We start from the raw sequence: 20068 nt of genomic DNA on the forward strand, positions 1-20068 counted from the left end.
CAAAACAGCATAATTCTACTAAAACTTAAAAACTCAAATAAAAAGGCAAAATGTTTTTCAGGATTTTCAAGATTGTCGACTTTTGTAGAGTGCAGAAGTCCAAAGCAAGCTTGGTTTAACAAGCAGCAACAGCTGGGGGGGTTCAGGAGTCAAAGGTGTGACAGAGCAGGACCCCTGGGAGGGAAAATATTCCCCAGTGGGAATCTGAGGAGAAGGGAGCAGGGCCAGAGCGGCAGCGTTTGTGAATGAAGCTGGTGGATCTGCGGCTTGTTTCTGATAATGTTTGGATCAGTTTGTAGTAATTACACTCTGAAGTGAAGAGTGCAAACTGCAGTCGGGGGGAGGATGGGGGACAGAAAAGGTGGTGGAGCACAGGAGCAGCTGAGGTTGGAGGTCAGAGATAAAGAGGAAGGTGAGTTGGGCACTATGATGAATTACAGATGGTGCCTCCCATCTAACTGGAACGCTCCCCTGAGCGCTGCCTGGTGGTCACTGTGAGAGCACCACTGATGTAGAGTTGGACAGACAAAAAGAAATGAGGCAAATTCCCAACATAATGTAGACGTGCTCACAATGCAAAGACTTTCTGCAACTTTACTGGACTTACTTTACTGCACTAAGATCAAGATCGCAGAATGTGGATGATAACAGCCGCTTCAGTTTACTTTGCATTGATAGAAAAACATGCCAACTTGCTTCAGAAAAAACATATTGAACCTCATACTGTATGTTAAATAACTGTATTTATGTAATGTTACATGTTTCCTTTGGTTCCTTACAGATCAAGTACCTGTGCCACTGTTTAAACACAAATAAATAACTCCATCTATTAACATTAGAAGTCAACCTCCATAGTTTAAGATGACCTTTGTATAGTTATTTATATAGTTCATAGTTTTTGTTGGTACCACAGGAGCATCTGAAATGAAAATCTTCTCTTGACTGTAACTGTAACTCATCAAATCTGTGTCTTCTGCATTCATTTTCTTAGCGAGCACAGCAAACCGGCTCAGGGCCGCCATCTTGTGGCAACTAGATCTGTGTGCATTGACCAAGCGCCACATTCACTTCAGTCTGTGGCTGACGTGTGTGTGTGTGTGTGTGTGTGTGTGTGTGTGTGTGTGTCTTACAGGCTGTAAGTTGAGGAGGTTCAAACAGACAATAAAAAACATTAAAAGATCTGCAGCTCCCTCTAGTGAGCCTGTTGGACAGTATTCCACCTGTCTGGGCATGTTGTGCCTGCCAACAGGTGCTGGAACTGGAGCAGTGTCTGTTGCTGGTTATTTCAGTTCCCCTCTTCCTCCCCTCTGCACAGCCTGCTGAGTGTGGCTCAGGTTTTGAACGCATTGTTGCAAAGAGATCAAACACATACAGTCTCACTTGCATGAATACCGGCTGTGTGATCGACCTTAAAAGTCTATTAAAAGTCCTAATTCAGTTGTACAAATTGAATATAATTACTTCTGAATGTTTTTCAAAAAGCGTTTGAGTTTTGTTTCTTATACCTTCCAGGCATTTTCGCTATGGCCCAGAAATCAGCTTACAGAATTACAACACAATTGCATGCTTTGTATGGTCAGCAGTCATGAATACTTAAGTTTTAGTAAATGGGCTCAACAGGAAGTCTGGTATGTTTTTTGACAAATGAGCATGTCAACATTTGATTGAGTAGATCCAATTAAATATGGCGGCAGAGTTCAGATCAGTTTGTCAGGATTTATTCTAATAAAGTGTCCTTGAGTGCAAAAAACTAAAGGAGGAGGGTTGAAAGAGTGTTATGGTGCAGTTGTCAGGGAGTGAGTGTAACGCTTCTGTGTGATGAGAAGAGTGAGCAGAGTAAAGGCAGCGCATGTTACCTGCTGGTTTCTGCCCTCCAGCTCCACATGTTTGAGCTCCCAGAAGGAGCGCATGGTCTCCACCTTCTCCAGGTGCCGGTAGAAGGCCAGGCGGCCCAGACGGAGGCTGTTGCTGCGGTTGCGGATGGCCTTCAGCCCCTCCATCTTTTCAACGATGGGGGACATGGGTATCGGTGGTGGTACGGCAGAGGGTGGTGGGAGTTTTCCATTCTTCTTTCCAGAAACAGACTCACTGCACAGAGCGTTCTTGTCTGACCTGAAATAACAAAAAGGTTTTTATTAACCTTTGAAATACATATAGAAAATATATCATTCAACGCAACAGTTGCTGAAATTACTGGTCAAAGCAATTAGTTAATCAACAGAAAAAGCATTTAGAAAATTTAAATATTGTAGCGCTCTTAGCGTTTACAGATATATGCATAATTCACCTTTGTACACTTGTGTTCAGTTCTGTGTTAATTCGTAGGTTTTAATGTTTCACTGCGCATAATACGTGCGGTCACTTTAAGAGTTCTGGTTATGATATGTTCCGGTGATGTTTACACATGCAGCATTACTGTTCATGCGCAGCGCCATGTTTTAACGGTGCTGAAAAATGAATAAATGAGACTCACGCCTCCGAGTCGAAACGTGAGAAGTATCCTGCATTATCTTTACAAACAATGCCACTTCCACACTGGTGACCCCGAACGAAGTTTGTTTGCTGGACGTATCCAGATCGCCTAACCATGACGGCCAACGCTGTATCTCTCAAGCTCCCCGAATTCTGGGAATCCTCGGCTTCTGCATGGTTTGCTCAGACGGAGGCACAGTTTGCCTTGCGTGAGATTACCGCTGACGACACTAAATACTACTACGTGGTGTCTGCCCTCGGAAGTTCCACGGCATCGAGAGTGGTGAGCCTTCTTAAACGTCCTCCTACGACAACAAAGTATGAAACACTGAAGAGACTTCTGCTTAAAACTTTTGAACTGTCTGACGCGGAGAGAGCCAACCGGCTTTTCTCTCTTCAAGGGCTCGGCGACAGTAAGCCCTCCGAGTTAATGGACCGCATGCTCGACTTGCTGGGGGACAACAACCCGGATTTTCTGTTCATGCACCTTTTCCTGCGCCAACTGCCTACACACGTGAGAGCTGCTTTGGCCAACACTGCGACCACTGATTGCAGAGCACTGGCCGCGGAGGCTGATAAGTGTTTTCTGGCTTCTCAGCAGCCCTGTGCAGCAGCCCTCCTCCCTGCAGGGGGCGTCTCCGAGACAGGGGATGATCACCTACTCATCGCAGCAGCAGCTCCTCGTCGTCAGCAGCCTTCAGGTCAGCATTCTTCAGGTGTGTGTTTCTACCATGTGAAGTTTGGCCCCAAGGCTAAACGTTGCCGCTCTCCATGCAGCTACAGTGGAGTGGGAAACTTCAAGGCCGGCGCTCACTAGTGGCCGTGAGTGTCGGCCATACTGGCAGGCTGCTCTTCATCCGCGACTCCATCTCTGGCCGGCGTTTCCTCTGCGACACAGGGGCACAACGGAGCCTTCTGCCTGCTTCACAGGTGGACGTGGTGGCTGATACCCACGGCCCCCCCATGGAAGCCGCCAATGGCAGTCCCATCCGTACGTATGGCACAAGACACGTTGAACTGTGTTTTGGGGGGCAGCGTTTTGGCTGGGACTTTGTGACGGCCAAGGTGGCCGTACCACTCTTAGGGTCCGACTTTTTATGTGCGTATGGACTGTTGGTGGACGTTAAAAATCACCGCTTGATCGACGCTGTCACTTTCTGCTCTTATGCATGCATGCCCACTGACTCTGACACAGTGCACTTTTCCAGTCTGCTCTCTAACACGAACGATTTCCAGCGGCTGCTCGCCGAGTTCCCAGCACTCACGCAACCCACCTTCTCCTCCACCACTGCCAAGCACGGCGTCGAGCACCACATAGCCACCGCTGGCCCGCCTGTGTACGCCCGCGCTCGGCGCCTCGAGCCAACGAAACTTGCAGCAGCAAAGGCGGAGTTCGAGGCCATGGAGCGCTTGGGGATTGTTCGACGCTCTAACAGTCCTTGGGCCTCACCCCTTCACCTCGCTGTCAAACCTGGGGGAGGCTGGCGCCCTTGCGGCGATTACCGGCGGCTCAACAACGCGACAACGCCTGACCGCTACCCAGTTCCGCACATCCAGGATTTTTCTGCACACTTGGCTGGTAAAGTGATTTTTTCAAAGGTGGACTTAATCAGAGGTTATCATCAGGTGCCCGTGCACCCCAGCGACATCCCAAAAACAGCTGTGATCACACCTTTTGGGTTGTTTGAGTACCTGCGCACACCTTTTGGGCTCAAGAATGCAGCTCAAACTTTCCAGCGGCTCATGGACTCTGTGCTACGGGACCTGCCTTTTGTTTTTGTGTACCTTGATGATGTCCTTGTGGCAAGCTCATCCCTGTCAGAGCACATGTCACACCTTCGCACACTTTTTGAGCGACTCACGGAGCACGGGCTCATAGTCAACCCAGCCAAGTGCGAGTTCGGCCTGTCCGCCATTGACTTTCTGGGACACAGAGTCACAAAGGACGGGATTGTCCCTCTCCCATCGAAGGTGGAAGCCATCACCACTTTTCCACGCCCAGTCACTGTCAAAGCCTTACAGGAGTTTCTTGGCATGGTTAATTTTTACCACCGTTTTCTGCCCAAAGCCGCCTAAACCATGCGACCCCTGTATGAAGCTTTAAAAGGCGGAAAACCTAAACGTGCAGTGGACTGGACAGCAGAGAGAGACAAGGCCTTCGCGGATGCTAAGGTGGCCCTGGCTAAGGCCGCAATGTTGGCACATCCTGCCCCCTCCGCCCCAATTGCACTCACCACGGACGCCTCAGATTTTGCGGTGGGTGGGGTCTACGAGCAGTGGGTGGGTAACGCTTGGCAGCCTCTGGCCTTTTTCAGCAGGCAGTTGCGCCCCAGTGAACAGAAGTACAGCACTTTCGACAGAGAGCTACTTGGCGTGTACCTGGCCATCAGACACTTTCGTTCACTACTGGAAGGGCGCCGGTTCACCGTTTTTGTGGACCACAAGCCACTGAGTTTTGCCATGTCCAAAGTCACTCAGCCATGGTCGGGCAGGCAGCAGCGTCAGCTCACATACATTTCTGAGTTCACGACGGACATTGTACACATCTCAGGAAAGAACAACCATGTCGCGGACTGCCTCTCCCGTGCGCTTGCGGGGGCAGTCCACCTCGGCCTGGACTACAGCAGCATGGCAGCAGATCAGGCCACAGACCCGGACGTGCAGGCTTGCCTCTCATCCACAACTAGTCTACAACTGCAAGAGGTGGCGTTCGACGATGCTGGCACCACTCTGCTTTGCGACATCTCCATGGGCTCACCAAGGCCTGTTGTGCCTGCAAAGTGGAGGCGGACTGTGTTTGACGCCGTCCACGGCCTCTCGCACCCAGGCACCAAAGCCTCGCAGCGGCTGGTGGCAGAAAAGTTTGTGTGGCATGGGCTTAAGAAAGACGTGAGGGACTGGGTGAGCACTTGTGTGGCATGCCAACGTGCTAAGGTACACCGTCACACAAAAGCTCCACTGGAGTGCTTCGAAGTGCCGGAGCGGCGGTTTGACCACGTCAACATTGACCTAGTCGGTCCACTACCACCCTCACAGGGCTACACTCACGTGTTGACGATGGTAGACAGGACCACACGGTGGGCAGAGGCCGTTCCACTGTCCTCCACAACGTCAGCAGACGTTGCACGTGTGTTCATTGGCACCTGGGTGTCCCGTTTTGGCACCCCGTCAGACATTTCCTCAGACCGTGGTGCTCAGTTTACTTCCGAACTTTGGAACGCTGTCGCTGAAAACCTGGGAGTTAAACTACACCGTACTACGGCCTATCATCCCCAGAGCAATGGCCTCTGTGAGCGTTTCCACAGATCCATGAAAGCCTCCCTGTGGGCCAGTTTGAAGGACAGTTCGTGGGCAGACAGGCTCCCCTGGATCATGCTTGGCATCAGGACAGCGCCGAAGGAAGACCTGCAGACCTCCTCAGCAGAGCTGGTTTACGGCCAGCCATTGCGGGTCCCTGGGGATTTCATGCCTAGCGCCACAGCCCCTTGTCTAACCTATTAGACAATGCCAGGCTGTTTGCTCCACTCCCTACGTCCTGCCATGGTTCACCGAACACTCATGTCCCCAGTGGCCTACAGTCCACTGAATACGTTTTCATCCGTGTGGATGGTCACCGTGGGCCTCTCCGCCCACCTTATGAAGGCCCTTTCCGTGTCATAGAGACAGGGGACAAGCACTTTGTGATAGACGTTGGGGGCAAACAGGAATGTGTGTCTGTGGACCGTCTTAAACCAGCTCACCTGGATCTAGCCAGGCCAGTTGAGTTGGCACAACCCCCAAAACGAGGCCGTCCCAGGGTTAGGCCTCCGCCGCCCGCCCCTGTTACGCCAACGCCTTCCTCTGGGGCTGCCCCACAGGCAGTTGCATTGCCTCCCATTCCATTACCTCCCATTCAGCGGAGCCGCTGTGGACGTTTGATTCGCCCGCCTAATCGTTAAATTGTTTCTCAGGTTTTGATTATCAATGACTTGTGTCTCAGGTTTTGATTGTACAGTGAATTCTGGGGGGACATGTGTAGCGCTCTTAGCGTTTACAGATATATGCATAATTCACCTTTGTACACTTGTGTTCAGTTCTGTATTAAGGGTTTTAATGTTTCACTGCGCATAATACGTGCGGTCACTTTAAGAGTTCTGGTTATGATATGTTCCGGTGATGTTTACACATGCAGCATTACTGTTCATGCGCAGCGCCATGTTTTAACGGTGTTGAAAAATGAATAAATGAGACTCACGCCTCCGAGTCGAAACGTGAGAAGTATCCTGCATTATCTTTACAAACAATGCCACTTCCACAATATTCTTTTACATCTTTCATGAGACAAAACGTGCAGCTTCAAGCATCTCAAATGTCAGATTTTTATGCTTTTTCTGTCTTAAATCTCTGTAAATTTAATAGATTTGGGTTTTGAATTACTGATTACGTTGATGTGAAGGCATCACCTTGCACCCCTAGCTTTCAGAAAATGGAGATGGACATTTTTCAGTATTTTCAACCTTTTTTTTGACTAAATTAATTTGTGAATGTAAAGTATCAAATGAAAAGAATGTTGCTGTCACACCGTGGTGAGGTTTGTCTCGTCTTGGGTTTTCTGTCTTGTCATTTCCTGTTTTATTTTGAAAGTCTAACTCTCCTCTCATTTCAGAGCACTTGCCCTTCCTCATGTGTCACTGGTGTGTCCGCCCTGATTACCTATTGTCTCCACCTGTTCCTGATTACCCTCCACGTGCTTAAATAGTCTGCGTCTCCCTTGTCTTGTGCCAGAGTGTCTTTGTCCCTTGCTCACGGCCACAGTATTTATCTACATAAGCCTTTGTTCCAGTGACTTTTTTGTTTGTAAGTTTCATAGTTCAGTTTTTGCCTTCTTGGTCTTTGTTTTGCTCATAGTCATGATAAAGTCCTCTTTAAAAGTGTTTTTGTTTCATAGTCATTGTTCATTATCTGTCGTAGGTCCTCTGTTGTTTTTTAGGAGTGAATTTTGGTTATTTTCTCTAGTCTGGTTTCCTCCCTTTTGGAGTGTTTTTCGTTACATAGCCTTTTGAGTTCTTCCTCCCTCGGGAGTGTTTGCTTAAGTTTTTGTAGCCTTTAGTGTTCTTTTCCTTATCCTTCATCAGTACGTTTTTGTTTATTGTTCATTTCATTGCATTGTATAGTTTGCGATTTCTGCTACATCGCCAAGATAGATTAACTTTCGGTTAATTTCATAGCCTGTTTATTTTTTCACTCAGCGAAGAGGTCTCTGGGTTGCGTGATCATACACCTGTGTTCATTGAAATCTCTGCATCTGAGTCCTGTTTCGAGTTGTTGCAGCCCCTCTGCAAATTTCTTTCAGGGCGTATGTATTTTCTTTATTCCAATTAGAGCTGAAATGAAGTTGACACTTTTTCAAGAACTAAACATTACTTAGTTCCAGCCCCTTTAGATAGTATAGATTGATGCTTCAGTAAACTGGGATGGGCAGTTCCACCATCTTCTGACAATTTATAGACCAAACGATTAATAAAGAAAAAATCTGCTGAAAAATGTATTCAGCATTAAAAAAAACACTGAAAAATATAATCTTTCAGTTACAGAATATTTGAATCAGTAAGCGGGAGGGAATGTCTGTTTTTGTAAATCAAATACCAGGAAAATCAAAGTACGTGATCCTGTAAACACGGCCATAAAACTGATTAACAACATTGCCTTCACTTATCTAATGCACCTGCTGAAATGACTGGGATAGCTGCACTGGCATAAGCAGTATAGCAAAACCTCTTGCCTAATCTATTGCCCAACCCTTGTCGACACTGTTGAAATAGCGGTGCACTCCATATGCTTTGATCCAGCCCTCCAGTAGTCCGGTAGTAGCGGCAGTATCACAGATCCCAATGGGATGACTGATGATGTGGTGGAGAAATCCACCCTGACGCCCGCTGGTGACAGCTGGCTTTCTGCTGCGCTCTACCTGTTGAGCCTCTGGGGGAGTCATGGAAGATCACTGGAGATATTTATACCTCCGGAGTGTAAATGTCCTGCCTTTGCTTGACAATTACTGAGGTCAGAGAGTGGCTGTAGTTTCAGCATGGTGCATGAGCCCCTAATGCAGACTGTATGTTGCAGCCAGGGCTGTTCTTCAGCATCAGGGGCTCTCTCAGGGTAGGATTTCAACTCCAGTGCTAAAACTGAGAGAGTGGCCAAGGATGCACCTGTCACTGTTCCTTATGTTGGCCCTTTTACGTTTGGTGATTTATTTACAGTTGTCACAACTTCAAATTCTATAATCGTCTCTCTGCTTTTTTTTTTTTCCTTTGGTCGGAAGGAACGGGTTGAGGCTGCAGATGCATCAACTCTACAAATACATTTACAAAACTAATTCATTTGTATTGTTTATTTAAAAAAAAAAGCATGGCACAAAGTACAAAGAAGATTTGGATTATCACACTCACACGCTAAAGTGACCAGACTCAAGAAATACTCATATTGATCTACAAGTCTGTGTAATTAATTTGCTGACGCCCTTATCTAAACCAATATGGCAGCTATTCTCAAAGCGTGCATCTGGAAGTGCCACAAGTTCGATCAGTTTGTTAAACTGCAAGCAGAGGTACAAAGTGGCCGTGCTGTACTCATGTGTCACTTCAGTTTTGAGTTGCAGGTCTTTTATTTGAGTATTTATGGTGTTGAAGACTTCTTACTGTTCCTTTACTATTTTATAACATGAATTTCAAATGCAAGCATTTTATTTGTAATGTTTTATATGTCACTGCTCTTCCTTTGGAAATGAGCTGAGTACCTCTTCCACCACCTCCTCACTGTGAGAGAGAACAGCTGTCTGACCTGAGCACCACCCAGCCTGTTTCTTTAAATTTGGTGTTGTGAAGAGGGCCTTCCAAGAAACCTCATGCCTGTTTTGACGGCGCGGTGCTGAGATGGCGCACAGCCCTGGAGAGCCCTGGTGCTCGTGGCGGGCTGGGTGACCCTGGGTCACTCACTTTAAAGGGCTTTATTTTGGGTGCTCTGTGGTACAGGGTGAGGGTCAAGGGGCACGCTATCGCCAGAAATGGAAAACCTCCGTTGATGAAAAACCGTTAGTAGGTGGGAGCTCTCACAATGCTTGTTGCCAGGCAGACAGGAATTAAAGCTGAATGGATGCCTTTCCATTGTGGCCGCTTTGACTCACTGCAGTTGTTTCCTTAACCAATCCGTTACATAAGGGTATTGTGTGTGGTATGTGGCTGTGTTTTATGCGTGTATGTGTGCAAGTAGCCACTGAGTCACTGTCAAAGCAATGCTGTAGTTTGTGTATGTTTGCTTTGCTTGGCGGCCCTCGGTAATCCCCCTCCATAAAACGGCAAGGGGGTTCCTATCTGTCTTCTCCATCATAATCCCTCCATGTAACTGATAGGAAGAACTGCGTGTGTCTCATACCTCTTAAAGTAGCTATGATTCATGAAGACCCTGTGTGAGTCAAGGAGTGTATGTTTAGAAGAGTAAAGAGCAAAAGAATAAGAGAGGGAGGGTCTGCATCGTTCTAAAGTGCCAAATGTGCCACAAGAACAAAGTGACGAGAGCAAACATCATTGTTAAAACGTCCCCACAGGCAGAGGATAGCCCAAAATCTATTAATATGGCTGTCTGTGGGCATTAAAGGAAAAAGAAAAAACATATGCACAATAAGCGCTGATTATGACTGTGATGCTAATTGGTAGGGGCACCAGCAGGATGTTTTTGGTATGATAAAAATATTTCTACATGTGCAGGACTGTGGCCAAATGTTGTATCAATGTCTGTACATAGCTGTGGGTTTATTGTATCAGGCTAATTGTGTAAAGGTACAAGCTGGGGACAATGGAGGGTGTTAAAGAGAGAGAGGCCATGAAAGACGGTAGCAACAGGTGATAATGCACTCCTCTGTGTCACTCTTCTTTATGTGTTGGACAGGACACAAATGCTACTGGGGTTATAAAGAGCGTGATAAGAAAACCATTGCAGTGAAAATATACGGCTACAAATCAGGTCCACAGGAAAACATACACTCCTTCTCAAAGTGTAGCTTAAAAAGGAGCCTAATCGCAGTGGAGTATTATACTTTTCACTATATGCACAAAAATGGTTTACTTTTTAAAATATTAGAAATGTATAAAACATTTTTGCACTAACAGGAACCTAATCAGAATCAAAACACTTTAGCTGCACCAGGGTGTGTGAAAAGCCTACTCTGACCTCCTGTCTTAAGCAACAACATGTAAATCAGGTTCCTCTCTGTGCATCCAGTAAAAGGAGGGGTTTGCCTTTAGCCTAGCTTAGCTCAAAGACTGGAAGCAAGGGAAAAGGGCTGGCCTTGCACCATGAAAGCTCTGTTCAAACAACTTGTATGCTTGCATATTTCCACACTGTACCTTGTGTATTCAGCTCATGTAGAAACAGAACATGTGGTTTTCTTATAACATTGTGCTAGTTTTCGATTATCAGCAGTTATTTACAGTGACAGCTGTGCTTTCCACTCTTTCCTAACTCTAAAAAAATCCAGATGAGTCTTGTTCGTGTTGTTTACCCTCTTGTAATAGCATGAATTTCATGTGAAATAGCCACTTTATCTTTTTTTGTGGGATATTTAGAGAGAGTCAATACCAATATGTTGATATAATCAAAGTGAAATAATCCAAGATGTTATATTTAAAGTGGCAGTGTATGGCCATATTTGAATTGAAAATGATTTATTTTTATCTGCCACAGCAGTGGGTCTCTCAGTCTTCATCTGATCTGGTGTAGAATAACAAGGCAGGCTTGAATATTGCACAATGACTCAGAGTGAGCCCCTTCTGCCCAGTCCACATTTCACGCAGCGCATTCTGAAATGAAAATCGAGAAAGCACCTCGGCTTCTGCTTTGTGTATCCGCTGATAGGTAAACAGACATAGCAGTCGCTCTCAGCTAAGACAACATTAAGTGGCGAGAGGAGACGCAGAGTCTGCTGGTGCTGTGTGCACGTGTGCATGCATCTGCGTATATAGTGCATACTTATGTAAAAGTGTGTAAGTAATCCAAGGCCTAACTCTGCTAGGGCTTGTTTGTTGCATGTGGACATGGTACAAAAACAGCAACAGGGCAGATTAGGGGCCTTTTTTAAGTATCAGGCCAGGACAGAGGGTCTAGTCCCAGACAGCCTGGGTAGGAGGGGCAGCCTCGAATGGACAGTCTTCACCCCAGGGTGCTATCTCCCTCAGGGGCCTCTGATGTCCTGGTTTAGTAGTGGCATGGAAACAGCCATCAAAGCCTATAAACCATAGGAATGTGGGGGAGGTGTCTCTGAGTGTGTATGTGTGTGTGTGTGTGTGTATAGAGAAGAGAACAGCACAGAACATTATCATCCCACCAAATTTGTCTTTGGTCTCAGCTCAGACAGCAAGGCAGGCAAAGGTTAAAGTTCAAACATAAAAGTCAGTAAAACACAGAAAACACACGAGGTCAAAACACTTTTAAAGGGGCAAAAAGTGTAGATCTCTGAATTCCCTCTGTTAAAGGACAAACTGTCCAACTGCAGCCTCATTAACCAGGAAACAGGACCACAAAAAAAAAGAAAAACATTGAATATATTTCCCAGGCCACTCTGCTTCATTAGAGAGGATACTCAAATGACGGCGACCACTTTTCAAAGAGGCATCAGGTTAAACATGTTGACTGCCCGACGCGATGCTATCAAGTGGTCAGCAGGTTTATTTTTCTAAACTCGGCATTCTCTCTTTTCCAGCCTGCCAGCTCGCCGCAGCTTCAAAGCCAAGTCATGATCAACGTATCATCACCATTGCTCTCCGGAGCGTCCAGTGCATAAATAGTTGGACGGAGGATGTTCTCTTATGGCCGAGCCAAAGTGTTAACGAACTCGGGCGACCCTGAAATGCTGCCACATGCAATGCACACACACGTACACGTACACAGAGCACGTATACAGTAACTCACCATAGGTGTCCCAGATACACACACACAGGCTGTGCAGCATGCACAGATACTGTGTTTGTATGCCATTTGTGGCCTAATACTGTTCTTTAACCATCTTAGCCGCTCACTGTCAGGTCAGCTGAGTCGGTGCCATGTCTTAAAGACCTTTTAAGGAACCACTTATACAGGTTGTATAAGGTACAAGTTGTTGCTTGCAGCTGGTTTTATTTGCCTTTTAAATTTGCTTCTATTTGTATTGTTTTCTGTCATATAAATCGCATTTCTACTTGCCGTTTTCGTACTGTGTACTAATGCATTTTCACTATCAATTTTATAACGGCTGTTTGAAAAAAGTGCTATATAAATAAAGTTTACTGACTTCCTTATTTACTAATAGACATATTCGGTTCCCACAGCCCCTCCAATGCTTCACACGGACAACTCAGCAACCTCTGCAGAACAGTGTAACTGTAGAACTTCCACTCAATGTACTTTTCCATTTCGCCAAGAACAAAGCAGAGCTCTTATTTTAGTCCACAGCAGATAGAGTTGCGTTCTGCTTTGCACCAAAAATTATCCATGAATCAGCACTGGTTCAGCAACTCAGATTTTACATAAATGATTCTCTTGCTTTCTTCATTTTTTAATCGGGATAAATGATCCCTTTGCCTGGTTTGTTGCGCCATTGCACTTGAATCTACATAATGACTCAACCCTGCCACTGTGATGTAGGAGCTCTATTTGAAATTCTAACACCAGAGCAAAGTTTTCAGTTTGTGTTTGCCTTCAAACTCACTTTGCCTTTAAAACAGATAAGAAGAAAAAGCATTTTGCCAAATATTATTTCAAACCGAGCCGAGACTAAATGTGCGCTAAATAAATCAGTGTCAGCTGGGTAACTTGACAAGTGGCACCTTGCACTGGGCTGTAACTGATATCACAGGAAAAGAGGTGTGAGAATTCAAAACACGGTCATTATGCAAGTTTAAGATTGCTTTGCATTTCTGGAGAATAGCATAAATAGTCAGCGCAGGCAGGTCGAAAATGTCTCTTTAACTGTTCCAATTAGGGACAGTGAAGGTAGCGCCATGAAACAGAGTCGCAGCAATGTTTGTACAAACAAGACCTCTGTCATCGTGGTAACGACCCTGCAAGACTCACCCTTGGTAGCTGGGCACGTTTGCAATCACCAAAACCTTCTTCTCCTTTCCTCCCATGTCTCTCATGGGTGTGATGGAGTCCGTCTCTCCAGGTCTCCTTCCTCCACTGGTTTATGTCTTTAGGTCCTGGTGCTGGATGCTCTCCTCCGTCCTACAGACCAGACAGCTAGGACTAACTGATCCAGTGTGACTGGCAGACAGACAGCTCAATGGCAAGCTCTGACTGCTTGTGGCTCTCTGTAGTGGGAGTCACAGACGCCCAGGAATAAGCACCGGGGGGCGGGTGAGAGGAGGAGAAGGAGGGGGGGGGGGTCTGCTCTGGGACCAGGAACCATGAGCAGGGACAGAGCTGTGGAAGTGATCCAGGGAATGTGGCTTGTTATAATGGAATGAGTGGCATGCCAGAGTGCCATGTGTCTCTGCAAGAGGAGGGATGATAGACTGAGAGAGGGAGAGAGATACAGCGTGGGGGGAGGCAGGGGGAGGCAGGGGTCCGAAATGACGAAGGAGCAAAGATACAGACCGGGCTTTGAAAAAATATCCTCCTTGTTGTTTACTTTTTGTTTAAGCTGGCAGACCTTTCTGGCCACTTGAAGGCGGTGAAAACAAGATGTGAACACAACATCAACGTATTATCACCCGTTAAGCCGGTATGGCAAACAGACTCTTATATTTACACATCCCACAGATGATGAGCAATCATTTCTGTCCAATATTCACCCTTTTAGCTCGGGGTCTCCGCTAATGCCTGGGGGAAGCATTTGGCTCTTTAGCTGTGAAATGCTTCACTGTGTCCTCTGGTTGTCACCAACTTTGTCTGTCTGCTGGGCAAGTGGTGTCCAGTCAGCTTTTAGAGCTGTCGTACATATAAACAGGATATTAAAACAGCTGCCTGCTGTGGCTCTTGCTACCTACACTGATGACAGCAGTGACAATGAACCAAAAAGTAAAAGTTGCAGGCCAGAAAACATACAATGAGCAGAGTGCAGAGTCGAGTGTGTCCTAGAATATGTTTATTTACAACTAATTTGCATTGATTATTACGTGATGGTGATAGACCTAATCACTGCCTGGACTGTGCTCAGAGTCAGATGTTATGTGACTCTAAGATTTATAAGTTTCAAGTCACTGCTGACTTTTTCTGTATTAAAACAGACCATAATCTTTCCCTAATATTAACCAACCCGAGTCACTAAAAGATTGCCTGTTTTGGCGGAAAACACATGAAATACGTTGCCAGTAAACATCAGGATCAACATTTTTGTGAGTTGCCAGGTATGTTAATGAACACATTTTGTCATCATGTTAAAATACACAACGTAATTCTGTCAGCAATACTTTTCCCTCTAAACCTACTTGCTGTTGCTAATTAGTCATGATCCGTGCTTGCCACGCCTGTTTTATGTTGAAGATTCTCCTTTTTTGTTATCATAGTCCGTTTTTGTCACGTCCTGTTTTATTTTGAAGGTTGCTTTACTCCCTGTGTTTTCTCGCCTTTGTGATTGTCTGATTTGTTTCACCTGTGTGTCATTAGTTGTCCTCCCTTGTGTGTTTAAGTCCGTGTCTTCCCCCCAGTCTTTGTCAGGTCGTTGTCTCTGTTACCCTCCTGTCAGAGACCCTGTCCTTCCAGATTCTGTGTGAGCCTGTTTCCTTGATGTTGTCTTTGTTCTTGTCCATGTAAGTGTTTCCTAGTCTTGTCTTTGTCTGTGAATCCTTGCCTTTGCCCTGTGCCTTTAGTAAGTGTTTTTCCATGTGCTGTCTTTTTTCACGTCCAGGTCATGTTCCACGTAAGTGTGTTTCTAGTGTTGTCGTAGTCATGCCATGAGTCATGTAAGCGAGTTTCTAGTCTTGTCTTTGTTTTAACCTATGCCCCGTTCGTTGAGTTTGTTCAATGTTTCCCTGTGTCGTCATCGTTCTCTGTGTAAGCCTACCTACCTGTTTGATTGCTTTCCTTAGTTCCTTGAGTTTTGGTTTTGCTTCCTTGAGTTAAATAAATTTGATAATTTGACCAGCTCCCCCTCGTGTCTGCATTTGGGTTCAACCCTTAGTTCCCCTGTAACCTCATTCTTGACATTAGTAGCATATAAAAGTCATTTCTAGGAGATATGGCTGCAAAGGAACACATGAGACCAATTCACATTTCTAAAAAATTCATGTTTTCTTAGGAGGAAAAGAAATATGCAAGCTCCTGGTGCAGTTACACAAAACAGCATATTCATACCAAACTAAATGATCATGTCACAGGACAGACATGTGCACACACACCCACACACACACAGAGAGATGCACTCATACACTCAGATTAATAAACACAAAGTTTAGATGAGCATTATGTTCACTGAATAACTTAAAATCTCTGATATTGCAAAATATTTTCATGAACTTCCTTTCAATTATTTCGGTTTTGAATTGATTTTAGTGAATTTTCAACGGATTAGTTGCTAACATTTTGCTGTGAAACCCAAGTTTCTCCGGTGCACCAGCCTTTCACAGGATTGCCTCATAATCGTCTGTTGTGTTTATCATCATCTGTTGTTGTCCTGACCTTCCCATTAGTGAGCTCAGTCTTTAGTCTTCGGTCCTGACACTGAATCCCCCCTCTCTCCTCTGTCTCCATCCCGGCCCTCTACCTTCTCTCTCTGTGCTAATTGGCTACACTGGTGCCTGTTGCTGTAGGGTTTAACGGTGCTTTACATCAGTCCAAGACCGTCGCCCTGGGCCAAATGTTTGTATTCCACTCATGCTATATTTAGCTCACACTCAATTAGATTATCTTGGGACAACAGTGGTGTTTGCCACACAAGAAACATGGCAGAGTGCTGTCACACTCTGCGAATGTCACGGGGAATATGTGTATTCAAAGCATTCTATAGCAATCATTACAATCAATGTTGGAAGCTTTTAATATTAGCAGCCACAGGAACACTCAAAGTTTTCATGAACAGCCCCATAATTCACTGAGAGATAAGATAAAGTCTCTGTTGTTCAGACCTGAAAATCAACATGCTGTACAATGACTGGACGAGCGGTGCGTGTGAAAACCATGGTCTTCGTCAGACTAATAGAAAACAGCAAGCGGACGATAACACAGACAGCTGCTGGCTGACCCAACCGCCATCAACACCTGCCTTTGCCCCCACAGTCTGATTTAAACTGGGTCCTTCAAGAACCAGCCACAAAACATCTCTCACTTGTACATACAGTAAAACGCCACGACGTGTCATTTTAACAGTAGACCGTGACCTAGAACAAGAGAGCAAGATCTCCCTTTAATGAAGTTGTTAGGTGAAGTGATAGTGGGTGAGCATCAGCAGTAATCACTTGAATTTATTGATGTGAATTAAGGTAATGTAGGTCAAGCTGTTATGAAGTGCTACAAGGTTTTCGGATCAAATCTAGTTGAAAAACATTAAAGTTTGGATGATGAAGGATTAACATCAACGTTGAACAGGAGGTGTTAAGATCATTTGTAGACTGAAACAGACCTGTGTCGAAGCTGCACGTCATAACTGTAGTGAGAGAAAAAGCATTTGAAAAGTGAAAGTCAACAAAACTATAAAACATCTCTGAGTCTATTATTAAAAAAGCCTCATTAAACAAACAAATCTTGCCATCACTGTACAACAGAGCAATGCAACTCAGTTTCCCAGTCAGGAAGTCATGAAGCAGACACGCTGTGTGACATGGGGCCTCCTGTCAGGTCAGGTTTAAGAGCTGCGTTTACTGCGAGGTATTTTCAGCCTAATATGCTGCGTAAACCGTTTGGTATGGTTGCGGCAGAGTTTTAAAGATGTATCATATCACTGTTTTTCGAGGGACACGGACATCGCGTGAAGTCTAAATCTTTCAGGCGCTGACTGCACGAGAGCTGCGAACAAAAGGTGGACACTTTGGGGGCCGACGGGCGACACGCTGCACACTTGACACAGATTTCCAGGGGCCGCGCTTAATCTTAACTGGAAACTCAATCAGGAAGGCAGATTCTCTGGTGATCCCTGAGAAGGTCACAGCTGTGTGGGCACACAATGAGGCTGGCGTGCCAGCTGACCGCGGCGGGCGGCCGCAGAGGCTGCTCCCCTCGGCGGGCAGAATTGAGGGCACCCGTGTTCGCCTTGACCTGAGGTGCATTCATGGAGGATGGCGATGGTCAGTACAATACGCTGACATGATCTCATGTCTGGAAAGCTGCAGCACATTTATGGTTGTGCTGCCTGGTGACAGTCCATGATGATGCAGGGCTAAATAAATAGTCCAGTGGCTGACCAAGTGGCTTCCTGCAGGTATTTTATGACCTGATATTGTGAATAAAATACAAAACACGAGTCAGCGCTCCTCTGCCAGCATTCAGCTATGTTGAATTAACGCTGATTAATGCTGTAGTCACAACGAATGGATAGTGTATTGCAAGATTGATTTTTCAGTGGAAAACAAATGAAATACGTTGTCAGCAAGCATGCGTTCAGTATCAACAGGTTTTAGCTGTACATTAACAGAAAGCATTGAACATTGCATGACACAAACCTTTTTTAATACACCATGATGTTTCTTTTTGTGCAGGCCCGCTGTGTGTTTTTACTTGTTAGCATATTCAAGACAAATTTAAAATTTAAAATTTTAAAAATTTAAAATTTAATTTTAAACCACTTTATGATGGACAATGTAGTTTTTGTGTATTTGAATCTGCTGTTTCTGTGAGGATCTGCAGTTTTCCCTCCTTTTCCTGTTTTCCTGAGTCTTGTTTGTCGAGTTCAGGATCCAAACCCTCGCCTGCTTCAGTCCGTGCCCTGTCTGTCTCTCTGTCTGTCTGTCTGTGCCCTCACTGGATTTGGACACTCTTCTGGCTTCTTCACTCTCAGTCGTCTCTGCAGTTTTTGTGTGGATCATCTGGATTCGTCTGTTGCACATTCTTTGAGTACTCATTAAAAACCACTGACTTTTACTCAACTAAAGCCTCCCTTGTCTGAGTTTAGCATTTGGGTCTGTTTGTTCATCGTTTACCTGCTTTCAGACTGTACACTTTCTGACTGACTCAGGTGTTCATGTAAATCTTGAACTGGGGACAGTGGCTGACTAATTATTATAACAGTTATCCCTGTATGTAAACACTCTTTACCTCCTCCTTTTTCTTACAGTGGGAAGATTAGATGTACATTACTGCTCACTATACTTGATAACCCTATCCACTGAGGTCAGGAAAGCTGAGAAACCCTTCTATAACATGCTTTTAATACATGCTGTCTCTAGCGGAACTGAAAATGAAGCTTAACCACTGACTCACTGAATCAGAAACACACACTGCACACATGCACAGGTGTTCACTGCGTTCTTGGACCAGTTTGTGCTTTGCTGAGTAATCCTCTGTGGATATGACATACACTGGTATTTGGCCCATGGTCAAAAGTTCTGTTTCTGCGAACGGCTAAGCGAGTAAAAGATGACCTGATTTTGAAAAGTCATAAAGTTAAACATGACTCTTTCCATCTTTAACAGTTTCAAAGTAACAAAAATGGAAAAGGGTCCGAAGCAAAAGTCTGCATGGTCATTTCTTACTAACACCCCCTTTGGCAGCTATCATAGCTTGTTAACACTCTCTGTAGCCAGCTGGGAGTCTTTCAGCTCTTGTTTGGGGGATTTTCACCCAGTTTTCCATTCAAAAGGCTTCTAGTTCTGTGACATTCTTGGGCTGTCTTGCATGCACTGCTCTTTTGAGGTCTATCCACAGATTTTTGTCCGTTGTGAATTTTTTGAGGTGTGTTTTGGACCATTATGCTACTGTAGAAGCTATCCTCTTTCTTTTTATATTTTATTGAATCCATTCTTCCCTCTACCAGTGAATTGTTCCCCATGCCACTGGCTGCAAGACAAGCCCAAAGCATGATCGATCCACCCCTGCACTTAGAGAGGTGATCTTTTCATGAAATTCTGAACCCTTTTCTCCAAACATATCTATAAGTTCTATTTGTGCACAGGGCTTGTTTCCACCATGCATCAGGCTTATTTAGATGATGCATCTAATTTTAATTTTTGTGGTGAGGACTCAGGAAAGGTTTTCTTCTGATTACTTCCATGATGGTCATATTTGTAGAACCGTGCACCACCACTTCAGAGTCTGCTTGTAGTTCTCTCTGAAAGTTGATCTTGGTCTCCCAGACCTCAGCTTGACCTTCACAGTTCCTGTTAACTGCCATTTCATCATTACATTACAATCTGAGGAAACAACTACCTAAAAACTCTTTGCTGTTGTCTTGCAGCCTTCCTCTGCTTTGTGGGTGTCAGTAATTAAAATTTTCAGAGTGCTTGCTGCTTAGAGGAGCCCATAGCTGCTTTCTAAAGCTTTGAAACTGAAATCTTGTGGTCTTTCCAAATGATTGTGAACCAGCCATAGCCTGAACAAGTTAATTATGGTTAGAGGCTCAATTTTTTTGGGGTGCCCAAACTCTTGATTCTGCTTTTTTTCTCTAAAATTGTTCAAATCAAAAATAGTAGACTTGTGCTCCACTCACTTAACTATTCAC

Source organism: Chelmon rostratus, chromosome 4, assembly GCF_017976325.1.
Source record: "Chelmon rostratus isolate fCheRos1 chromosome 4, fCheRos1.pri, whole genome shotgun sequence".
Taxonomy (NCBI): Eukaryota; Metazoa; Chordata; class Actinopteri; order Chaetodontiformes; family Chaetodontidae; genus Chelmon; species Chelmon rostratus.